Raw genomic sequence first — 24,075 nt, 5'->3', positions numbered from 1 at the left:
CAAGGCCACCAGCGTGCTAGACTTTAAGAATAAATGGGACATCCACGTGGGATCCCTATGGGGGTCGAGCTAAGGATCTGGGTCATTAGCTCTCAGACTTGATGGGGTGGGTCAGAAGAGAGGGCAGACTTGATGGGCTGTAGCCCTTTTCTGCCGTCATCTTTCTATGTTTCTATATGTTTCTATGTTTCTATGTTTCTAGGTGCAGGGAGCTGGAAAGCCTGAAACAGCAAGTCTGGTTGCTGGAGGGAACCGTGAAGGAACTTGAAGAACTTCTCAGTCATAAGGAGGAAAAGCACAAGCAGGAGAGGTTGATTGTGGAGCCCAGTACCAGTGAAGTGATTGATGAATTGGAGAGATACATCGAAGATGCCCACCAACAGATTGTGGAAATCCCAGGGCTTGAGATCAGAAACCGAACAACCCAGGAAGATGGTGTAATTGATACAGAAAGAGGCACCAATCCAAACAGAAGAGAAGATAGACCATCTGGGGATGAGCCACAGAAGAAGGAAGACAGGATTTACACCATGGATACCGACTTAAGACCCCCGAGGAACCTCCAACTAAAGAAGATTGGGATCATAGTTGGAGATTCCATCATAAGAAATGTGGACAGCCACATTGCGGGAGGAAGAGAGGATAGACTGGTTACCTGCCTGCCTGGTGCAAGAGTGAAGGATGTGGCCAGCAGGATCTCCAGGATCATAGACGGAGCAGGAGGAAAGGATACCGCCGTACTTATCCACGTGGGAACCAATGACATTAGCGGACGGAAATACGATAGGGAAGTAATGAAGGACCAGCTCCGTTCACTCGGAAGGAAATTGAAGGTCAGAGATGTGAAGGTAGCTTTCTCGGAAATCCTCCCGGTGCCGAGAGCGGACGCAATGCGACAGGATGAACTGAGAGAGGTTAACGCCTGGATGAGGCGATGAATAAGAGGGTTTCGACTTCGTGCGAAACTGGGCAACATTCTGGGGAAGAAGCAGGTACTTTAGAAACGACGGTCTACACCTCACCAAACAGGGAGCGAGAGTCCTAGCTGAGAACATGAAGAAGTTCATTGAGAAGGTTTTAAACTAAAGATCAGGGGAGAGCCGACAGTCGACAACCAGTCGATGGACCAGACACCAGGATATCATGAAGAGGAAACTTCAAACAACCACACAGATATAGGGGAAGAACAAGATGAAACTACAGGAAGCAATGAAAACGAAAAAGATCAAATTGATACAAAAAGGGATGTGAGAACCACTAAATCCAGGAAATTATCACGAACAGAACTTAAATGTATGTACACAAATGCCAGAAGCTTAAGAAACAAAATGGGCGAACTGGAAGAACTAGCAAGGAGTAAACAACTGGACATCATAGGAATAACAGAAACATGGTGGAATGAAGAAAATGAATGGGACACGGCATTGCAAGGATATAAACTATACAGAAGAGATACGATTGGGCAAAAAGGGGGAGGCATTGCCCTGTACGTCCAGGAAGAAATAGAGTCTGTTAGAGAAGGGGAGATGGAAGCAAATGGTAAACTAGAGTCCCTCTGGATAAAGATTCCTGGACAAAAAGAAGCAGATATACAAATTGGCCTCTATTATCGACCACCGGGACAGACTGAAGAAACAGACAAAGAAATGTTGGAGGAAATTAACAGTGGATGTAAATCAGGAAATGTAACGATCATGGGGGACTTCAACTTTCCGGGGATAGACTGGAAACTGGGAACGTCAATCTGCGGCAGGAAGACTAAATTCCTGGAGATGATAGGAGATTGCTTCCTTGAACAAATGGTGGGAGAACCGACAAGAGGAAACGCAATCCTGGACTTGGTTAAAAATGGCATTACTGGAAGGCAGCAGATATAGAGGTTACGGCCCCGCTGGGGACAAGTGATCACAATATGATCAATTTTACCATTGGCATCGGAAAGGGGAAACCAATCAAGACTAAAGCCACAACCTTTAACTTCAAAAAAGGGAATTATGACAGCATGAGAACCATGGTTAGAAAACGGCTCATGAAGGGCAAAGCAGAAATCCAATCAGTTGATCAAGCATGGTCTCTACTGAAAAACACCATCATTGAAGCACAGAATCTTTACATACCGAAGATATCCAAAGGAAGGCAAAAAAAGAGCAAAGGTGAACCAGCTTGGTTATCCAAAGAGGTGAAGGTTGCAGTAAGGGAAAAGAGGAATTCTATTAAAAAATGGAAGCGGGAAAAAACGACGGAGGCCTGGAACTGTCACAAAATCGACCAGAAAAAGTGTCATAAAGCTGTAAGAGAAGCCAAAAAAGTCTATGAAGAAAAGATAGCGCAAGAAAACAAAAACTTTAAGCCCTTTTTTAGATATATAAAAGGAAAAAAACCAGCAAGAGAAACAGTGGGCCCTCTCAACGATCAAGGAGCGATAGGGTCAATCAAAGAAGACAAACAGGTTGCCGATAGGTTAAATTCATTCTTTGCCTCTGTCTTCACAAACGAGGACACTACAACAATGCCAGACACTGGGAGGGTATTCACCGGAGGCATAGAGGAGAGCCTAACAACAATAAATGTGGAGTTGGACATGATTTACTTTCAGATTGACAAACTAAAAAGTGATAAATCCCCTGGACCGGACGGGATTCACCCGAGAGTATTAAAGGAACTTAAGATAGAAATTGGGGAACTATTACAATCCTTAGCTAACATGTCAATTAGGACCGGGCAAATACCAGACGACTGGAGGATAGCAAATGTCATCCCAATTTTCAAAAAAGGATCAAAAGGTGAACCAGGAAACTACAGACCGGTGAGTCTCACATCGGTTCCTGGGAAGATAATCGAAGCACTAATTAAAGATCGCATTGTGCAACACTTGGAAAAGCACAACCTAATGAGAGCTAGTCAACACGGCTTCAGGAAGGAGAGGTCATGTTTGACAAATTTACTTCAATTCTTTGAGAAGGTGAACAAGCAAATAGATAGTGGAGATCCAGTGGACATAATTTACTTGGACTTCCAAAAAGCGTTTGACAAGGTTCCGCACGCAAGGCTTATGAGTAAATTACTAAGTCATGGAATAGGAGGAGAAGTGCACGGATGGATCGGAAATTGGCTAGAGAACAGAACGCAGAGGGTAACCATAAATGGGAAATTCTCGGACTGGGAAAAGGTGACCAGCAGCGTGCCCCAGGGCTCGGTTCTTGGGCCCATCTTGTTCAATATTTTTATAAATGACCTGGAAGAGGAAACATCATGCAATATAATCAAGTTTGAAGATGATACAAAACTATGTCGGGCGGTTGGCTCTCAAAGGGACTGTGAGGATCTTCAGAAGGATCTAAATCAGCTGGAAATGTGGGCGATAAAGTGGAAGATGAATTTTAACATAGACAAATGCAAGGTGATGCATCTGGGAAAGAAAAACAAAGAACATGATTACAAGATGTCGGGGTGACATTAGCCAAATGCGAACAAGAAAGGGATTTGGGGGTTCTGATAGACAGAACCCTAAAGCCATCGGCTCAATGTGCGGCGGCGGCGAAGAAAGCAAATAGGATGTTAGGTATGATTAAGAAGGGGATCATGAGTAGGTCGGAAGATGTTATAATGCCACTTTACAGAACAATGGTCAGACCACACTTAGAATACTGTGTCCAACACTAGTCTCCATACCTTATGAAGGATAAAATTCTGTTGGAGAGGGTGCAGAGGCGAGCCACGAAACTAGTCAAAGGCATGGAGAATTTAAGCTACAAGGAACGCCTCGGAAAACTGGGACTGTTCACCCTCGAAAAGAGAAGACTGCGTGGGGATCTGATAGAGACTTTTAAAATATTAAAAGGATTTGACCAAATTGACCAGGAAGCAGCATTACTGACATTTTCAGATGTGACACGGACAAGAGGTCATAGCCTGAAACTGAATGGCAGCAGGTTCAGGACAAATGTCAGGAAGTTCTGTTTCACACAAAGAGTGGTGGGCGCTTGGAATGCTCTCCCGGAGGAGGTGGTGGCAGAGAATACTGTTCTGGGTTTCAAACGCAAGTTGGATGCACACCTTCTTGCAAATCATATTGAGGGATACGGGAAATCCGGATCTCCAACAAGGAGCACCTAAATGGACATCCACGTATGCGGATCGCCGGACTAGATGGACCTTGGTCTGATCCGGTTAAGGCGTTTCTTATGTTAAGATGGGAGGGTGTGTCTTTAAGGGGACTGGCAGCCTCTTATACACTCCCTCACAGTCATAGCAAGTTTAAAAGGGAAAGTATACTTTTAAAATATTTTGCTTGTACCCCCTCCCATATAATTTCCAGCACCCAGCAATCTAAGGTGATTTCCGCCTATGCCATCAAATATGTTGCTAATCTCCCACCGAAGTGTGGAGGCTAAGCTGATGGCTTGACATCATAACTGCTTTTTTGGAGCTTTGGCAGAGTGAGATCGTGAAGATTGAAAGCACCTGGCTCCTCCAAATCTTTGTCTGGAGTTCTGAAACGATCTCTGCCCCAAAGGCCCTCCCCCAAGAATTGGCAGGATTGTCTGGAGGTCCAGAAATGAATGCAACCTTTCCCTCTAGGAGCTTGAGGCCTGCTGAGGATTTTGACCTGTCCCAAAAAATAACTGTCCCTTAACCAGGAGTTTACTATGGAATTCCCCTGTCCGATCCATACTATCCTGTAGGTGGAAATGGAGTAAGCTGACATTTTGCTCTTGTCTCTGAAAAGACCACATGATCCACCCCAGTCATTTAAAAACTGAAGATTTTTGTCTACAATAGTGTTTGAATTGTGGCGCAACTTAAAGTGGCAAGCTTGGGCGACAAAAGTCACCGCTGCGGCTGCTTATAATCCTGAGGCCACAGCCTCAAGAACATTTTCTGTACAAAATCAAATGTGCGATCCTGGGCATCCTTCAATACTATGCCACCTTCACTGGGAAGGGAGGTACGATTGGTAACCTTCGCCAACAAGTGAATCCACTTTTGGAGGGAAAAAAGCTGGTTAAGTGCAGCATCCATCAGATAAAGCTTTGACATAGCTTTAGCCACTCGAAGGGGCCCCCTCTGGTACCTCCCCAAAATCCGTAAGCATTTTTATAATGTCCTGTGAGGGAAAGCAAGAGGTCTGTGCATTGGTGAGGCTCATAAGCGAGCTCTGCGTGGCAGAGGACTAAGAAGCCTCTAGCTTCAAATTCTTGGAGGGGGTTCTATGATTAACCCCATAATGACTGAAGGTTTATGTTTCAATCTTTTTTACTGAAGTACAAAGCACAATAGACAATTCAAAACAGATAATATTTTGTTTTGGTGTCTCAGTAAACATATAAGTCCTCATCCTAACATGAACCCTACCCTACCCCCACCCTTCTCACCCAGGAGAACAGAGGAAGTGTGGATCAACATCCAAATAACCATTATAACTCAAACAAAGTGAACACCCAACATTATCATTAGCTGGGAGCTAGACAGAATTATCCATATTTGAAACAGGCATTGAAACGAAACCCCAGAAAGAGAACTCCACTTCAGAATTAGCAAACTGACCCTTCGCATGGGTCATGAAACACTATACCCTGTCCAGGAACTTAACTCGGACACCCCTAGTAAAGAACCTAGAGTGAATCCCTAACCTTTCTTTGTCTCCTATTTAAAGCTGTATGTTCAAGGTGCAGCAATGATAAGCAGAAACAAGTACAAAGTCTATTGCAAACAAGATTCAACAGTATAGAATTGCTGGTATTGTATACAGAGGCCTCCTCTCCCCACCCAATCCCTACCCCAACTAATCAACACGTCCTGGGAATCCCTGAAAGAGGGAGAGAGAAAAAAAGAGAGAAGAGAAAGAAAAGAACTCTCCCCCCCAGATTGGAGTAGAAAAAGGAGTTCATAGTCAGTGGCGCGCAAGACGCCAGCGCGCCAACAATCTAGCGCCGACAATTCGGCGTAAGACAGAAGCGCGTGGGGGAAAAAGTAATTTTTAAAGAGCTCCAACGGGGGGTGTGGGGTGGCAACCTCCCCACTTTATTGGTTAGTGTTTGCGCTGCTGTTGGAGGGGGGTTGGAAACCTCCATTATAGAGAAAACTGAACTTTTTCTGATTTTTTTCGGGAAAAGTTCCGTTTTCTCTATAATGTGGGGAATTTCACCCCCCCCCCCGCAACGGCAGCGGGGGGGGGGGGTGCCACCCCAAACCCCCAGTCAGAGCTCTTTAAAAAAAAAAAATTTTCCCCTGCGCGCTTCTGTCTTGCGCCAAATTGTCGGCGCTGGATTGTTGGCGCGCTGGTGTCTGGCGCGCGATTATCCCGTCACCGAAAAAGGTGTTACAGTAGGCAACCAAGAGGTCAAAAACAACCCATTCAAGAGCCTGTACTCTTGCAGTTCTGAACAACAATCAAAAACTCATCCCCAACCAAAACTAAGAAAGGAGTGTGAAGGTTTAAACAGCCTGTACATAGATGGGTCCTAGCCAATTTTGGGATCAGGGGGGTTCCTTCAGAACCGAATCCTCCCCCCCCCCCCCCCCGAGATAAAGCCATATCTCCTGCTATAAAGGACCCGACTGGGAGATTAAAGGTATAGGAATAAAGTCACTTGCACCCCCATCATCCTCTGACTGAACTTAACCAACCTGTGCATGGCATTACTGCTGGGGAATTGCACTCTTGGGGGGGGGGAAGAAACCCCCAGCTCCAGTAGGGCTGCGCTACCTTAGGGTTCCATGCAACCCTGGTTAAGCATGTAAGCTGCAAACATCATTTTAATGAATTTAGGGGAGTATCTCCTGACCAGGATGTCCAGATGGCTCCTGTGAACTCTGTCTGGGGTTTTCCAGCCATGTTACGGCTGCGTTTCGCCGGGGATACACTCGTGCTATTCTCCAGCTCAAATTCAAACCTTTTCTCCTGTTCCTTGGACCAACTGGGTACTGACACCCCTCAAGGGATAGAGGAAGCTAAGTCAGTGGCTCCCGCCCTCTCACATGCCATACAGAATACAGATGCTCCTCAGATGGCTATCCACCACAGATTTGGCATTACTCCAAGGTATCCTGGCACGAGGCTTCCATTCCACCTGTTTTGAATGAAAAACAAAGTGTTTTGATGCAGATAGAGGATTTTGTTTTCAAATCGGGAAATCCAAGATGACCACTATGGCAACAATTTTAGTGCCAAAAATGGCTGGGGGGTGGGGTGGCAGGGACTACGCTGAAAAATATAAAATAGCAATTTTAATATCTGGGCATTGTTTTGAGGCCTGACCCCTCTCAGCTGTATCGTCTTAATATTCTGCCTTTATTGCAACTCACTGAGACCTGTCTTGGTCAGTGGTCTATGCTTCCCTTATCTCTTATGGGTCGCATTAGCCTATATGCCATGGTTATTTTCCCCAAATGGTTGTACTGTTTACAAACTCTTCCGCTTCGGGTGACCTCGAAGGATATTCAGTTGTTACATCGGATGGTGGCCCGTTTTTGTTGGGTTGGGAAGAAAGCTAGACTGTGATTTTCCCAGTTGATTGGCAACTGGAGATGGGGCAGATTGGGGATTCCGGACCTCCAATTATATAACTTTGCATGCCTTCTTCGTCATGTGGGGGACTGGTATAATAATACCAATCATTTTTCTGCTTTGGAGATGGAATGAGCCTATTGCGCTCCTTTGCATTTTTTTTATGTGCTTCAGTCCAGCTCGCATGCACTTCCTGGTCATATTCGTTCTTCTGGACTTTTTCAAGTGGCTAGGAACTGTTGGAAGGATTTTGCTCAATGGAGGGGCTTTGATCCCCAATGTAGTAGTCTCTTGCTGCTTCGGGGCAATGGAGCCTTTCACTCGGGAATGGAGTCAGCAATTTTTCAACGTTGGGCTCGGCATGATTTCACGCTGCTTCATCATGTTCTTACCGAGGATGGCATGTTGCGTCCATTGGGTTTCTTAGGTGGGGAAGGGTTATCTTGGCCGGCGATATTTGCTTATCGGCAATTAGATCATTATATAAGGTCCTTACCTCGGGAAACTCTGTTGGGCCCAGCGGTTCCTTGTTTGGAGGGGTTATTTTCTCTTGAGGAAGTGGATCAGTTGTCCATTTCCTTGCTATTTCACAAATTGGCTCAGGGGTTGCCCACGAGGCGGTTTCCGGAGATGCTGGACTTAGGAGCGGTCTTGTCAGAAGGTGAATTTCTCCTCCGTCTTGGTGGTTTCGGCGGAATTGAGGGAATGTCAGTTTCGTATAATGTTTCGGGCTTATGTTTCCCAGTATCAACTTTATTTAATGGGTGGGATCCAGTCGGCTCTTTGCGTAAGCTGTAAGGAGGCTTCCAATACTTTTCTACATGCCTTCTGGTATTGTCCTCCCATAACAGGTTTTTGGAAGGAGATTCCTTCCTATTTGGGAGGCGTTTTACGACAATCGCTTACCCTTCACCTTGGTGGGATCTTGCTCAGGCAGATGGCGCCTTGCAGGTCTGAGGGTGGGGAGCTCGACGCTGGGTCCTGAAGGTTTAACATAGTAATATAGTAGATGACGGCAGATAAAGACCTGAATGGTCCATCCAGTCTGCCCAACCTCATTCAATTTAAATTTTTTTCTTCTTAGCTATTTCTGGGCAAGAATCCAAAGCTTTAGCCGGTACTGTGCTTGGGTTCCAACTGCCGAAATCTCTGTTAAGACTTACTCCAGCCCATCTACACCCTCCCAGCCATTGAAGCCCTCCCCTGCCCATCCTCCTCCAAACGGCCATATACAGACACAGACCATACAAGTCTGCTCAGTACTGGCCTTAGTTCAATATTTAATATTATTTTCTGATTCTAAATCCTCTGTGTTCATCCCACGCTTCTTTGAACTCAGTCACAGTTTTACTCTCCACCACCTCTCTCGGGAGCGCATTCCAGGCATCCACTATCCTCTCCGTAAAGTAGAATTTCCTAACATTGCCTCTGAATCTACCACCCCTCAACCTCAAATTATGTCCTCTGGTTTTACCATTTTCCTTTCTCTGGAAAAGATTTTGTTCTACGTTAATACCCTTCAAGTATTTGAACGTCTGAATCATATCTCCCCTGTCTCTCCTTTCCTCTAGGGTATACATATTCAGGGCTTCCAGTCTCTCCTCATACGTCTTCTGGCGCAAGCCTCCTATCATTTTCGTTGCCCTCCTCTGGACCGCCTCAAGTCTTCTTACGTCCTTCGCCAGATACGGTCTCCAAAACTGAACACAATACTCCAAGTGGGGCCTCACCAATGACCTGTACAGGGGCATCAACACCTTCTTCCTTCTACAGACTACGCCTCTCTTTATACAGCCCAGCATCCTTCTGGCAGCAGCCATTGCCTTGTCACACTGTTTTTTTGCCTTTAGATCTTCAGACACTGTCACCCCAAGGTCCCTCTCCCCATCCGTACATATCAGCTTCTCTCCTCCCAGCATATATGGTTCCTTCCTATTATTAATCCCCAAATGCATTACTCTGCATTTCTTTGCATTGAATTTTAGTTGCCAGGCATTAGACCATTCCTCTAACTTTTGCAGATCCTTTTTCATATTTTCCACTCCCTCTTTGGTGTCTATTCTGTTACAAATCTTGGTATCATCTGCAAAAAGGCACACTTTTCCTTCTAACCCTTCAGTAGTGTCACTCACAAACATATTGAACAGGATTGGCCCCAGCACCGAACCCTGAGGGACTCCACTACTCACCTTTCCTTCCTTCGAGCGACTTCCATTAACCACCACCCTCTGGCATCTGTCCGACAGCCAGTTTCTGACCCAGTTCACCACTTTGGGTCCTAACTTCAGCCCTTCAAGTTTGTTCAACAGCCTCCTATGAGGAACTGTATCAAAGGCTTTGCTGAAATCCAAGTAAATTACATCTAGCATATGTCCTCAATCCAGCTCTCTGGTCACCCAATCAAAAAATTCAATCAGGTTCGTTTGGCACGATTTACCTTTTGTAAAGCCATGTTGCCTCGAATCCTGTAACCCAGTGGTTCCCAAACCTGTCCTGGAGGACCCCCAGGCCAGTCGGGTTTTCAAGATAGCCCTAATGCATGACAGAGATTTGCATATAATGGAGATGCCAGGAATGCAGATCTGCTCCATGCATATTCATTAGGGCTATCTTGAAAACCCGACTGGCCTGGGGGCCCTTCAGGACAGGTTTGGGAACCACTACTGTAACCCATTAGATTCAAGGAAGTACACTATCCTTTCTTTCAGCAACACTTCCATTATTTTTCCAACAACTGAAGTGAGGCTCACCAGCCTGTAGTTTCCTGCTTCCCTGTGACCACTTTTATGAATAGGGACCACATCCGCTCTCCTCCAATCCCCATGAATCACTCCCGTCTCCAGAGATTTGTTGAACAAGTCTTTAATAGGACTCGCCAGAACCTCTCTGAGCTCCCTTAGCATCCTGGGATGGATCCCGTCTGGTCCCATTGCTTTGTCCACCTTCAGTTTTTCAAGTTGCTCATAAACAGCCTCTTCCGTTAACGGCGCAGAATCTACTCCAATTTCTCGTGTAACTTTGCCAGACAATCTCGGTCCTTCTCCAGGATTTTCTTCTGTGAACACAGAACAGAAGTATTTGTTTAGAACATTTGCTTTCTCCTCATCACTCGCCACATATTGGTTCCCAGCATCTTTTAGCCTAGCAATTCCATATTTCATCTTCCTCCTTTCACTAATATATCTGAAAAATTTTTTGTCTCCTTTTTTACATTTTTAGCCATTTGTTCTTCTGCCAGACGTATCTCTCTCTTGGCTTCTTTCAATTTTACCCTGTAGTCCTTCTGCTCTCCTCTTCTTGGGTTTTTGGCTTGTCTCTTAAAAAAGAAATGTATTCTTCAATTTTGGACTCAGGCGGAAACCCCCACTTTTTGGCACTGGAGAAATCACTTACATGCTCTGCTGCTGTTGGAATTTCATGATTTGAATTTTACCTTTAAACGATCTAAATACTTTTATTCTGTTTGGGGTCTGTATATTCATCGACTGCCCCCACGTGTGGGCAGTTATTTTCTCAATAAACTCAGACAGTAGGACACGCCTCCCACTTTGAAGGTATTTGTCCTAATTTACCTGGGACCTACTCGTTGGGTTGGTTGCGAGGGTAGGGCAGTGTTCTCCCTAGGGCCTTTCAGCTGGGCGGTCCGCCCGGGTAATTTAGATCAGTGATTCCCAACCCTGTCCTGGAGGAACACCAGGCCAATCGGGTTTTCAGGCTAGCCCTAATGAATATGCATGAGAGAGATTTGCATATGATGGAAGTGATAGGCATGCAAATTTGCTTCATGCATATTCATTAGGGCTAGCCTGAAAACCCAATTGGCCTGGTGTTCCTCCAGGACAGGGTTGGGAACCACTGATTTAGATGACCGCCCAGCTAAATTCTGCTGCCTCCGCTGCTGCTCAACATAAAAAAAAAGCCGGCTTGAAGATTTCACCTTAGCCCGTAGCGAACTTATGCTCCGGGGCTTTAACGTGTGTGTGCCGGCTTCCCTTCTCTTCCCTGCGAAACCGGAAATTATGTCTGGGGGGGGGGGGGGGGTAGGGAAGAGAAGTGAAGCCGGCACGCACATGTTAGATCCCCGAAGCATAAATTCGCTACAGGCTAAGGCGGGAGACAGGTCAGAGAAGTTTTCCATTTGCTCTTCTTGCTGCCGGGTCCTGCCTACTTTCAGTTTCCGCGAAGGCAGGACCCGGCAGCATTTCCCCCAATCGATTGTGATCTTGGACCGATCAGCCTTCTTCTCCGATGGCAGAATTGACATCGGGGAATGGAATGCTGGTCGGCCCGAAGTAGGGAGAGGTTGGTGGGGGTGGCGGCCAGCGGCTTTGGGGCCTGTTCCCCGATGGCAGTGGCTTGGGGGAGGGCAAGGAGAAAAAAAGTAAGAGGGCAGGAAGAGAAACAGAAAAAAAGAAAGGGGGCATGAAGAGAGAAAGAAAGAAAGGGCAGGAAGAGAGGAAGAAAAAGTTGGGGGGAGGGGAATGAGGTCAGGAGGAGAGGAAGCATACAGGCTGAAAGAAGGGAAGAAAGATTGGATGCACAGTCAGAAGAAGAAAGTGCAACCAGAGACTCATGAAATCACCAGACAATAAGGTAGGAAAAATGAGTTTATTTTAAATTTACTGATCAAAATGTGTCTGAATTTATATCTGCTGTCTATATTTTACACTATGGTCCCCTTTTACTAAACCGCAATAGCGTTTTTTTAGCGCAGGGAGCCTATGAGCGTCAAGAGCAGTGCTGGGCATTCAGCGCAGCAAACTGCTATCGTGGTTTAGTAAAAAGGGAGGGGGTATATTTGTCTATTTTTGTATGGTTGTTAGTGAGGTGACAGTGCATAGAGTCATCTGCTTTGACCTCTTTGAGAAAACCCCGGAATAGGAATGATTATTAACATTTTCTCTACGTACAGTGTGCTTTGTGGTTTTTAAAAAAAATTTTTATTGTTAGTAGATCATTTTGACTTGGTCATTTTAAAAGTAGCTCGCAAGCCCAAAAAATAGCCAATGGTAGACTTCAGAGGGTGGTGGTTAAAGGTACCCTCTCTAAAACGTCAGAAGTGACAAGTGGAGTACTGCTCCTTTTCAACTTATTCATAGGGGACCTGACTCAGGGGCTTCAAGGTAAAATAACACTATTCGCCGATGACGCCAAACTATTTAACATAGTGAGCGGCTCTGATTTACACGATAGTATGACGCAGGACCTGTTTTTGTTGGAACGTTGGTCATCTACCTGACAGCTGGGCTTCAACGCCAAGAAATGCAAGGTATCCATATTCAAGTTTCATCACGGTGCTCTGGTTTTGGCTCCAGTATTTGTCACTTCCGTTCACCAGGTCTGGCTATCCGTTACCGTCTCATATTTTAAAGACTCACTCGTTATAATTAGCGGTGATTCACACGTCTCTTCGTAATGGACATGTCCGATTTTAGCATTTGGATCTTAGTACTATGGGTTTGGTCTTTTCTGGTTTCCTTTCTATAGTATGCTTTTCGTCTGGAGTCTTTTGAGTTTAGAATTACATTTTATGACATATTTTTGTGGTTATAATTGTATGACATGTCTAAATTGGTCAAGTTATCCATTCTTTCTATTATTTTTTGTCCCCTCATACAGTGGCAGACCGCCCCGGGTGCCAGCCCTAGGGGGTACACAGCCGGCTGTGTACATGGCACATGCACCTCAGCACGGCTGTCGTACTTATTCTGAAGCAGAGTCAGCAGCCGCACTGAAGTGCAGGAAGGTCCCACGATGACTGCATTTGCCGCCTCTGCCTCCGGAATTGCGGAACCTTGCTATAATTCCCTGTGTCTGCCAGCCCACCCCCCCTCCAACGTCACTTACATCTTCCAGAGGCAGAGGCAACAGAAGCAGTCATCATGGGACCTTCTGGTTTGGAGGGAGAGAGGAGTATAGTAGGGTGGTGGAGGGAGAAAAAGGAGGTCAGGGTGGTAAGGAAGGGTGGTGGAGGGAGAGAAAGGGGGCAGATGCTGATGGAATTGGTATGCAGGGAAAGGAGAGAGAGACATAAGGGGGAAGGATACTGGATGGAATTGGGTTGGAGGGAAAGAAAGGGGGCAGATGCTGATGGAAGTGGGGGGAAGGAGAGGAGAGAATGAAATGCCAGACCATGGGGGTGTGGGAGAGGGAAGGGAAGAAGAGGAGAGAGATGCCAGACCATTGAAGGAGGGAAGGGAAGAAGATGGATGCCAGAATAATAGGGGTGTAGGGAGAGATGGAAGGGGAATACAAGGAGAGAAGATGCCATATAGAAGTGGCAGAGAGAGGGTAGACAGTGGATGAAAGGAAGAGAGTGTCAAGACTATGAGAAAAGCAGAAACCAGAGAAGACAATGTAGAAAAAAATTATATTTATTCATTTTTTTGCTTTAGGGGAGTTGCATCGCTGTTTCTGTGGTGTTGCATTGTATACAGAGTCCAGCTTCTTGGTAGTTCAATTTAACCTTTGTCTACGTTTTTCTATTTTATCCCCCCTTTTACAAAACTGTAGAGCGTTTTTTTTAGCACTGGCCATGGTGGTAATTGCTCAGAATTCTATGAGAGTCTGAACTGTTACCACCATAGCTAAAAACCACATTACAGTTTTGTAAAAGGGAGAGGGGTTAGTTTGTGATTACATATTCCATACTAGGCGAAGGTGTGTTCGAAAGACATGGTTTTCAGTTAGGTTTGACTGTGTAGGATTGATATGTACTAGTCTGGCTTGTTTAGTTTTACAGTGGGTGTATTGATGTACTGCTCACTGCAATATGTAAGATGCTGCCTTTTCCTAGGCACACTCTTGTGTGATGTGTGGATTGTTACTAAAAATCATGTTTTTCATACAGATGGGGGGGGTGTCATAAAATGATGGGCCTCGGGTGTCACATATGCTAGTTATGCCACTGCCTTCATAGTTTATATCTAATCCACAAGCCTGCTTTTAGGACCTACAGGGTATGTATCCCTCTGATTCATGACAATTTCACTTCTCATGTTATCTTATCCATTCTTTTTATTATACAACTGCCCAGATAAGCATCATTCTTTGATGTGATTGGACCTTGAAAATTAGGGCATCAGTGTTCTCCCCAGAAATTTTTTCCAGCCATGAAAAAACATTTGCTGCATTTAGTGTGCCACAAAAAACATTTGCTCCGTTTAGTGTGCCGGAGTTAAAAAAGTTTGAGACGCTGCTCTATACCAGTTGAAAGAGGGCAAATATCTAATTATTCTAGAATTGGATACTTCTTAAATTTAATATATATATTATGGAACAAGTGTCAAACCTTAAGAAAGGCAGTCATATTGAGCATTGGAAAATAACTAATAATAATTAACTAATACAATTAGTACACATTTAGGGCTCCTTTTACTAAGCAGCGATAGTGGTTTTACCGCGCGCTTAGCTCGCGTAGAATTGCCACACATGCTAGACGGTTCTAGCCGTGTAGCGTGGCAATTCTGCACATGCTAAAAACGCTATTGCAGCTTAGTAAAAGGAGCCCTTAATTTTCCCCACCACCAAATTTCCCTGTCTCGCCCCACCCCACCCGGCTACCTTTTCATGCCACCCGGCTGGAAAAATTTTCTGGGGAGAACACTGTAGGGTAATAGGTGGGAGATGTAAGTTAAGGGGGGACCTGGGTGTGAGGAAGGGACTGAGTACCCTGGCAGATTTGAAAGCCAAGGTAGGTGACACGAGGAAGGCATACTTGGAATCAGTGTAAATATGGCCACAGGAAAATTTAAAAGGCAGACCCACTATCTAAAAGACTCAAGTAAACTGTCTACTAGCACATAAGAATTGTTCTCAATCCCTATTTTGTATTAGGTTCCTACCCCATAGAGCTGACTTGTAAAAATTAAGTAAAATTCAGCTCTGGGTCCACCCACTAAGCAGGGTAGTCTGACACAAGCGCTCTCTAAAGCGGCAGTCCCTTCACTATCATCTGACTGGCAAAAATATTTACTTCCATACAAAAGCATTCCTAAAAATTACATTCTTATACCTAAAAGTTACATTCTTATACTAAGCTTACATGATTTATAAAAAGAAATACAAAACAAAGATTGGAATATACAGTAAAACTTTGGATTGCAAATAACTTGGTTTGCAAGACAAGCAAAACATTTTATTAAATTTTAACTTGATATACCAGCAATGTCTTACAATACAAGTACATACAGTATATAAGCATCATATTATCACAACTGAGTCAATGGTTCCTCTCTATGACGCTGCAGGAGTGCAGTGACTTCCAAACGAGCGAGGTCTTGCAATACAAGTATGTATATTTTTGTATTAAAGTTTTGGGTTGTGGAACAAATCGTCTGAATTTCCATTATTTCCTATGGGGAAACTCGCCTTGATACACGAGTGCCCTGGACTACAAGCATGCTTCTGGAACAAATTATGCTCGCAAACCAAGGTTTTACCGTACTCACAAAAGATAATCCATACACACAACTTTAAACCTTTTTTATTACAATCAACATGCATCTCAGTGCTATTAAATTCGTATCCCTGTGGTAAAAGTGAAGGAGGAGAGACCTACTCCCCCTACCTTCAGAATTTCACAGAGGAGAGAGTTGCTTAAAAAGATCAAAGCGATCAAATTACAGATGTAGTACTTTTCAGAATTTTCTTAGGTTTAAAAGATACATTCACACACATTGTCACTCATGGGATCCCATCACACCACTTACATAAAGTACTAACAAAATCGGCTATTACCCTGAACCAGGTCTGCAAACCCTGATTACCATGTATTTCAATGTACAGAAAAGATGGGCACTTAACCTCCACATTTGTTAGGTCAAGTGTAATTAAAAGTTGATCAATCACCTAATCAGACATTCAGGGCATTACACAATTCTAAAAATACTTTATAAAACAAACATGGAGAACAAAAATTCATACTGGACAGACAGAACTCATAAGGAACCCGGGATAGAAATACAAAGGATGGGGATTTTGAATGTCATGCACACACAAAAAACCACACATACATACAAATAAATGGTCCGTGCAAAAAGCAATCTCTGTACTTTCGTACAATTTTAGTCTCATATATCTTTCTTATAAGCGTGGTATCTTGGTTGGAATAAAATTTTTCCTACACAAAAGATTCGTTCTTCCCTATTGGGCTGCTCAACTGCATTGCCCCTTATAATCCTATCTACATCTGCTGATTCCAGCTACATGAGCCCTTTTAATCAAGTCAGAATTCATGCACATACTTTCTCTAAAATACTTTCAACATACGCGTATATTCTTGATTCTACTGCCTGCTCTGAGCAGCTAGAAACACATAAACCGTCCAGCTATTCAGACGTCCTTTAACTTATTTCAAACTGTAGTTCCTTACATACTTAAAGCACCACTCTCGTCTCCTTCTTAAAGCACTTCCTGTTTTTCTCTTCAAATTAAATGATCTTTTCTTTCATGAACTCTAGCAGCGCCAGTCATTAATGAACCTAGCAGGCAAAATCCAACAGATATTTATTACCCCTCCTCCATCTTCCTTTATAAATACAGCACAATAGAAATATAGCCAGTTCTAACCAATTCCCTGACTCCTGAAATGTTTAACCTACACTGTTTTGTTTGTTTGTTTTTTTAAGGATGCATCCGAATCATGCTGAGCCCTGTAAATGCAAACAGCTTACGTCTGTTGTCTAACTTCTGATCTATAGATTAGTTCAGTTTCGTTTCCCAAATAGACAGACACAATTCCTAGAATCCTTCCCCGCTGTTTCAATGATGGATCAAGTCATTTACTAAAGCAACGGAAAAGAAACAGGAGAGAAATCAATTCCTCCACTTACCAGTTTGGTGGCCAACCCTAGACAGATACCTGCACTTTAACCCAGGACTCGATTAATCAGTTGAGCCGGCCAGAACCACGAGGTCTACCGATCCCAAGAGGAATCCAGCCGGCTTAGCAGACAGGTCGGTTCTCAGACCAGACACAAGTGACCAATCGAGTAGCCAGTGGTCAAAAGACCTTCAAGTCCCTGTTTGGAAGCGCCAAATGAAAGGTCACTTTGGGCAGCCACAAAACTTAAGAGACTTGAAGAAAGCACAGATGTTTATTCAGCATATGCGGACCCCTGAGCCCCAAGCTGGCTTCAGAAGTCCCAAAACCAGGAAGTTACAGAGATATTTATACATTCTTCTGGCTATACAACTGAATTCTAAAAAAAACTTTTCACGTGTTACTTTTCTTAACAATCATTGGTCCTAAGCTCACAATAGCAGGTCACTTATCTAAGCCCTGCAGTCTTTCTGTTGCATGTCCAGGAGGGCGGAATACAATATCGTGTATGCTGAGATAGCCATAAGAAGCTAGAATGCCCAAGCTAAAACACCCAGTGCAGGTAGGCTAGAACATGAGATAAGTTAGGTCTGCAGCTAAACATAATTCAGCATTTTATTAAAGAGAAAACTTAGTTCAACACTTAGGAAAACCAGTCCCAGACTCCTTCAAAAGAGCATATTCAAATAAGTCTAGGAGTATATACCCTGGACAAATTATAAGAGGTCATTTTTGAACAAAAATGCTTTTTAAAATTATTTCCTAAATATGGAAGCACACAACATAAAGCAACCAAGTGTTCTGAGAATCAACACTGCAAAGGTGTAAGAGATCTAAAAAGGCAGTGAGACAGATGGGACTCAGATGAGCGTAATGAGAGGTTGAAGCGGCTAAGAGGGTTAGACAGCTAAACAATAGCACGAGTTATGCAGGGGAAAGGAGACACCTATTAATTATAAACGATGTCTTTTTAAACTAAATACTGGATCACATGTAAATCTCATTCACTTGACAAAATGGGATAAGGTGAAAAGTGAAACTGTATACTGGATATTTTGATTCTCCAACAACAACAATGTGGTTTGAATGTGATTATATGTGGTTTTGTAAACTGTTAGAAAGATTATAAAAAAAGCCAGGCCTTTTAACTAACATTTGTTTTTTAGAATTAGCTTATAGGTTTGTAAGGTTTGATGCATAGGTTTGCTATTTTGGGGAATGTAATTTGTCTTTTCCTTTGTAACACTGCCTTGCTAATGATACAAGACAATGTATAAATATTATCATTATGACTCATACTACCCACCTGCTTTCCGTTCTGAGAGTTGCTCTTCTATCTCTTCAAAATCTTCTAGCTTTACTAGACAGTTGACAGGCAGTTGATTCAACAGAGTATAAGTATGTACTCACACATGCAATGTATCTTTCACTATAAAGTGTTGGAAGATTTCTCAGATGATACATGCAACAACATTTCTTATATGCTTCATTAGGGATACACAGCTACTTGATTCATATTCAAAGCACTTAAAGGAAAATATGTCAGACATAAGAACATAAGAATTGCCATTCTAGGACAGACTGAAGGTCCATCAAGCCCAGTACCCTGTTTCCAACAGTGGTCAACCCAGGTCATAAGAACCTAGTAGTAAAACAGATTTTATGCTGCTTATCCTAGGAATAAGTAGTGGATTTCCCTAAGTCATCTCAATAATGGCCTGTGGACTTCTCTTTTAGGAAATTATTCAAATCTTTTTCAAACCCTGCTAAGTTAAATGATTTCACCACATTCTCTGGCAACAAATTCCAGAGTTCAATTACATTTTGGGTGAAGAAATATTTTCTCTGGTTTGTTTTAAATCTACTAATTAGTAGCTTCATCAAATGCCCTCTAGTCCTAGTATTCTTGGAAAGAGTAAACAAGAGATTCACATCTATCGTTTCTACTCCACTCAGTATTTTATAGACCTCTAGCATATCACCCCTGAGCTGTCTCTTCTTCAAACTGAAGAGCCTAGCTGCTTTAGCCTTTCCTCATAGGAAAGTCATCTCATCCCTTTTATCATTTTCATCGCCCTTCTATCTTTTCTAATTCCACTATATCTTTCTGAGATATGGCAACCAGAACTGCACACAGCATTCGAGGTATAACCATACCATAGAGCGATACAAGGGCATTATAACATTTTCATCTTTGTTTTCCATTTCTTTCCTGATACTTCCTAACATTTTATTTCCTCAACGATGACACCTAGATCATTTTCCTGGGCAGTGACTCCTAACGTGGAACCCTGGATCATGTAGCTATAGTTCAAGATCCTCTTTCTCACATGCATCACTTTACACTTGCTCACATTTTGATGCCCAGTCTCACAAGGCCCTCTTGCAGTTTTCCACAATCCTCTTGGTGATTTAACAACTTTGAACAACTTTTGTGTCATCAGCAAAAGGAGATTATGTTTTTACTTTGATAATATTTTTTCCAGTAGACAGTTGTGTCATTCTGGACAAGCGGGTAATTTTCCCATTCCTGCTAGCTCTGCAGAAGGAATCAACTCCAGATTTTTTTCTGTAACCCTCTTACTTAACTGAGCTCTACTGCCACCTACAATTAGTTACAAAGAATGCAAGAACTCCTCTAAGAACAGGGGGCATAAGGAAAAAGGGAAAAACTTCCCAAGCACAAAAAAGTTCTGCTCTAACAAATAACAAATGAACAGGCGGAGAGTAACGAAACCCAACAAAAGCATCAAAGGAACTCAGGTTATCCCTGTAGATGCTGAAAACAGACTACAATCCAAACAAGCTGGCTATTCAAAAAATAATATTCTTAAAACTGGTTAAACAGCATGATCACTCATTAATTAGCAAAAGAACCAGCTATAAATCCTTTGATTTCTTTGGGAGTGGTGTCACTTCTTTATGGCCCTAAGGGCTGACTGACATCCAAAGATACATACTTGGAGAAGGGCAAACAGAGACCCAGTTTCTCTAATCTCTTGCTGCACGGCAACTCCTCCAGCCCCTTAACCATTTTAGTTGCTCTTCTCTGGACCCTTTCAAGTAGTACTGTGTCCTTCTTTATGTACGGTGACCAGTGCTGCATGCAGTATTCCAGGTGAGGGCGTACCATTGCCCGGTACAGCGGCATGATAACCTTCTCCGATCTGTTCGTGATCCCCTTCTTAATCATTCCTAGCATCCTATTCCCCCTTTTCGCTGCCACGCATTGCGCGTATGGCTTCATCAACCTGTCAACCAGCACTCCCAAGTCTCTTTCCTGGGAGGTCTCTCCAAGTAACACCCCGGACATCCTGTATAAGATTTTTATTACCGATATGCATCACCTTACACTTATCCACATTGAACCTCATTTGCCATGTCGCAGCCCATTTCTCAAGCGTGTTTATGTCACGTTCCAGATCTTCGCAATCCTCCTGCGTCTTCACTACTCTGAATAACTTAGTATCATTTGCAAATTTAATCACCTCACTCGTCATTCTTGGATCCCTTGTTGATACGCGGTATATATAGATTTTGCGCCTCGGTGACCGTGTCCTTAAAAAGGGACCATGCTTGCTCTAACGTTTTTACAGTGCTTATCCTCTTCTTAATCTTTTTCCCCACCATGACTCTCCTTCCTTCGTAATTTCCTTTTTGGAAGTTCATTGCCTTGGCCGACGTTCTGGATCGATGTTTTGCCCCTGTGTCCAGGTCGAAGCGGATCATATTGTGATCACTGCTTCCCAGCGTCCCTTCTACTTCTACACCTTGCTCTGGTCCTCGTTGTCCATTTAGAATTAATTCCAGAATAGCATTTCCTCTCATATTTTCCTTGACAAGTTGTTCCAGGAAGCAATCGCCTACAGCATCTAGGAACTTGGTCTCCCTTCTGCAGCTGGATGTGCCTAGGTTCCAGTCTATCTCCGGATAATTGAAGTCGCCCATGATAACTGCATTGCATCCCTTGCAGTTGCGTTTAATCTCGTCCGTCATCTCTCCATCAATTTCTTCGGACTGCCCTAGGAGTTGGTAGTAGATGCCAATCTTTGTTTCCGTTCCTTTTGCTCCTGAAATTTTGGCCCATAAAGACTCTACCTTATTTTTTGTTTCTGGCATGTTCTCTCCGGTAGACTCAATTTCCTCTTTGATGTATAGGGCAATACCCCCACCTTTTTGACCTACTCTTGTCTCTGTGTTATAGCTTGTATCCCTGTAGCACAGTGTCCCAGGTGTTTTCCTCGTTCCACCATGTTTCCATGACGTCGATGATGTCAAGATTATCTTTTTGTGCCATAGCTTTCAATTCCTCCATCTTATTTCTTAGGCTTCTTGCGTTTGTGTACATACACTTGAGTTTGCGGCCTGTTACTTTCTTGCAATTTCTTCCCTCTTGTGTCCCCCTTTCGATCCGTCAGGATTTCTGTTTTGCCTATGATCCGGTGAGTCTTCCCCGCTATCTTCCGCTATCTTCCCTGCACGGTATCCTCTGAGTATACCGGTTCCCGAACCATCGACTCTTGATCAACTGTCGGCTTTTCCCTTCTTCCTAGTTTAAAAACTTCTCAATTTCTCTCTTGATGTTGCTTGCAAGTATCCTCATTCCGTCTCTGCTGAGGTGGAGTCCATCTTTCCTGAATAGCTTTCTCTTCCCCCAGAATGTTGTCCAGTTGCACACGAAGTAGAATCCTTCTTCTTCATACCAGCGCCTCATCCACACGTTGACTGCTTGCAGCTCCGTCTGCCTCTTCTCGTTGGCCCACCCCCATCCATATGTTCATTCACACTCACAAAGAAGTTAAGTAAACCGGTGAGGCAAGATCTCCCTCAGCTGAACCAAGGCTGACTCTGTCTCACCAAATCATGTTTGCCCATGTGTTCCACAATTCTATCTTTTATAATTGTTTCCATCATTTTGGCCAGCAATGAAGTGAGGCTTAACATTGGCCACCCTCCAATCTTCAGGCACCACAGACGACCCTAGTGACAGCTTATAGATCACCAACAGCAGGTTAGCAATTTCATGTCTGAGCTTTCCCAGTACCATGGGATGTATACCATCCAGTCCAGGTGATTTATCACTTTTTAACTTGTCGATTTGGCTTAGTACATCTTCCAGATTCACTGAGATTTCCCTTAGTTCCTCATCATCACCACCCTTGAAAAACATCTCCAGTTCAGGTAGATCTGCTACATCCTCTTCCCCAAAGACCTCACCTAGTCTCTCTGCTATGGCCTCACCCTCCCTGAGCATCCCTTTTGCTCCTTGATCTACTAACGGTCCCACGGATTTCCTCACAGAATTTTTTACCTCTGATGTACCTAAAAAAAATTGCTATAAGTTTTTGCCTCTTTTGTAAGTTTCTCTTCATAGTCTTTCTTAGCTGTCTTTATCAATGCTTTGCATCTAACTTGCCAGTGCTTGTGCCTTTTCTTATTTTCTTCAATTGGATCCTTTTTCCATTCTTTAAAGGATGTTTTTTTGGCTCTAATAACCTCTTTCACTTCACCTTTTAACCACACTGGTTCTCGTTTCCTCTTCTTTCCACTTTTGCTGATACGTGAAATATATCTGGTCTGGGCTTCCACCATAGTATTTTAAAATAACATCTACACCTGGTTTACAGGCAGAATATGGATGGGAGCCGTAGAGGACTGCCGTGTTTGTGGTAGCGTGACACACAAACCGGATGCTGAAAAAGATGAAGGGCAGCATAAATTAAGACAGAATAACATGCACAATAAAATAAGTGTTCCAGTTATACACAGGGCACCCAATTCAGAGCACCATTTATAAAATAACACTCCACATAGATTTTTTTTCTTGCGTTTTTTTGAGCGCTATGTACTAAATCGAGTCCTATACAAGGGTCAATTGAAATATTTCTGGCCTTACCAAGATTAGCATCACAATTCTATAGCTGTCCAACAGATGGCATTGACAAACGTCTATGTCTAGATTTTTAAGTCAGTCTGACGTCTAGTTTTGTCGTGTCAGCATTTTAAAGTGAATAACTGCTCCACTTTATAAAAAATGGGCAAAACTGAGTTTTGCGCCGTGATAAAGTTATTTCATTTGAAGGGAAAATTGCCTACCAAAATTAAATCTGAGTTAGACACAGTATATGGTGATGCATCACCTTCATTTTCAGTGGGGAAAGTGTGGGCTGCTGAGTTTAAATGTGGTGGACAAGCATTGTTGACGAAAGCTCCAGACATCCAAAAACAGCAACAGTCAACGAAATGGTTGATGAAGTTCACTGAATCGTGATGGAAAATCATCAATTGACCTTAAATGAGATAACAGAGGCTGCTGGCATTTCATCAGAACATGTACACAGGAATATTTAGGCATGAGGAAGTTGAGTGTCGCATTTGCTAACCGTCAACCAAAATCAAGTTTGAATGGATATTTCAAAACCGCGTCTTGAGCATTTTAAGCACAATGAAAATGTCTTTGTGGCATTTTGTGACTGTGGATGAGATTTGGGTTCATCTCATAATCCTGAGACAAAACAACAATCCAAACAATGGGCAACAAAGGATGAACCAGCTCCGAAGAAAGCAAAAACGGTTCCATCGGCTAAGAAGGTAATGATGACCGTCTTTTGGAATTTCCATGGGATCATTTTTACTGACTATCTGGAAAAGGGAAAAACCATTAATGGCGAATACTATGCAGGCTTATTACAATGTCTAAGCACCGAAATCAAGACGAAACATCCTTATTTGACCAAGAAGA

General features: G+C 43.4%; 1 protein-coding gene across 1 annotated transcript in view; it reads right to left on the bottom strand.

Annotated features, from left to right (window-relative positions):
* The window catches only part of SPAG6 (sperm associated antigen 6), a 220,948-nt gene that overhangs the window by 29,332 nt on the left and 167,541 nt on the right, over positions 1-24,075 (bottom strand).

The sequence above is a fragment of the Geotrypetes seraphini genome, chromosome 2 (genome assembly GCF_902459505.1).
Source record: "Geotrypetes seraphini chromosome 2, aGeoSer1.1, whole genome shotgun sequence".
NCBI lineage: Eukaryota > Metazoa > Chordata > Amphibia > Gymnophiona > Dermophiidae > Geotrypetes > Geotrypetes seraphini.
This window is presented reverse-complemented; position numbering and strand designations above follow the sequence as displayed.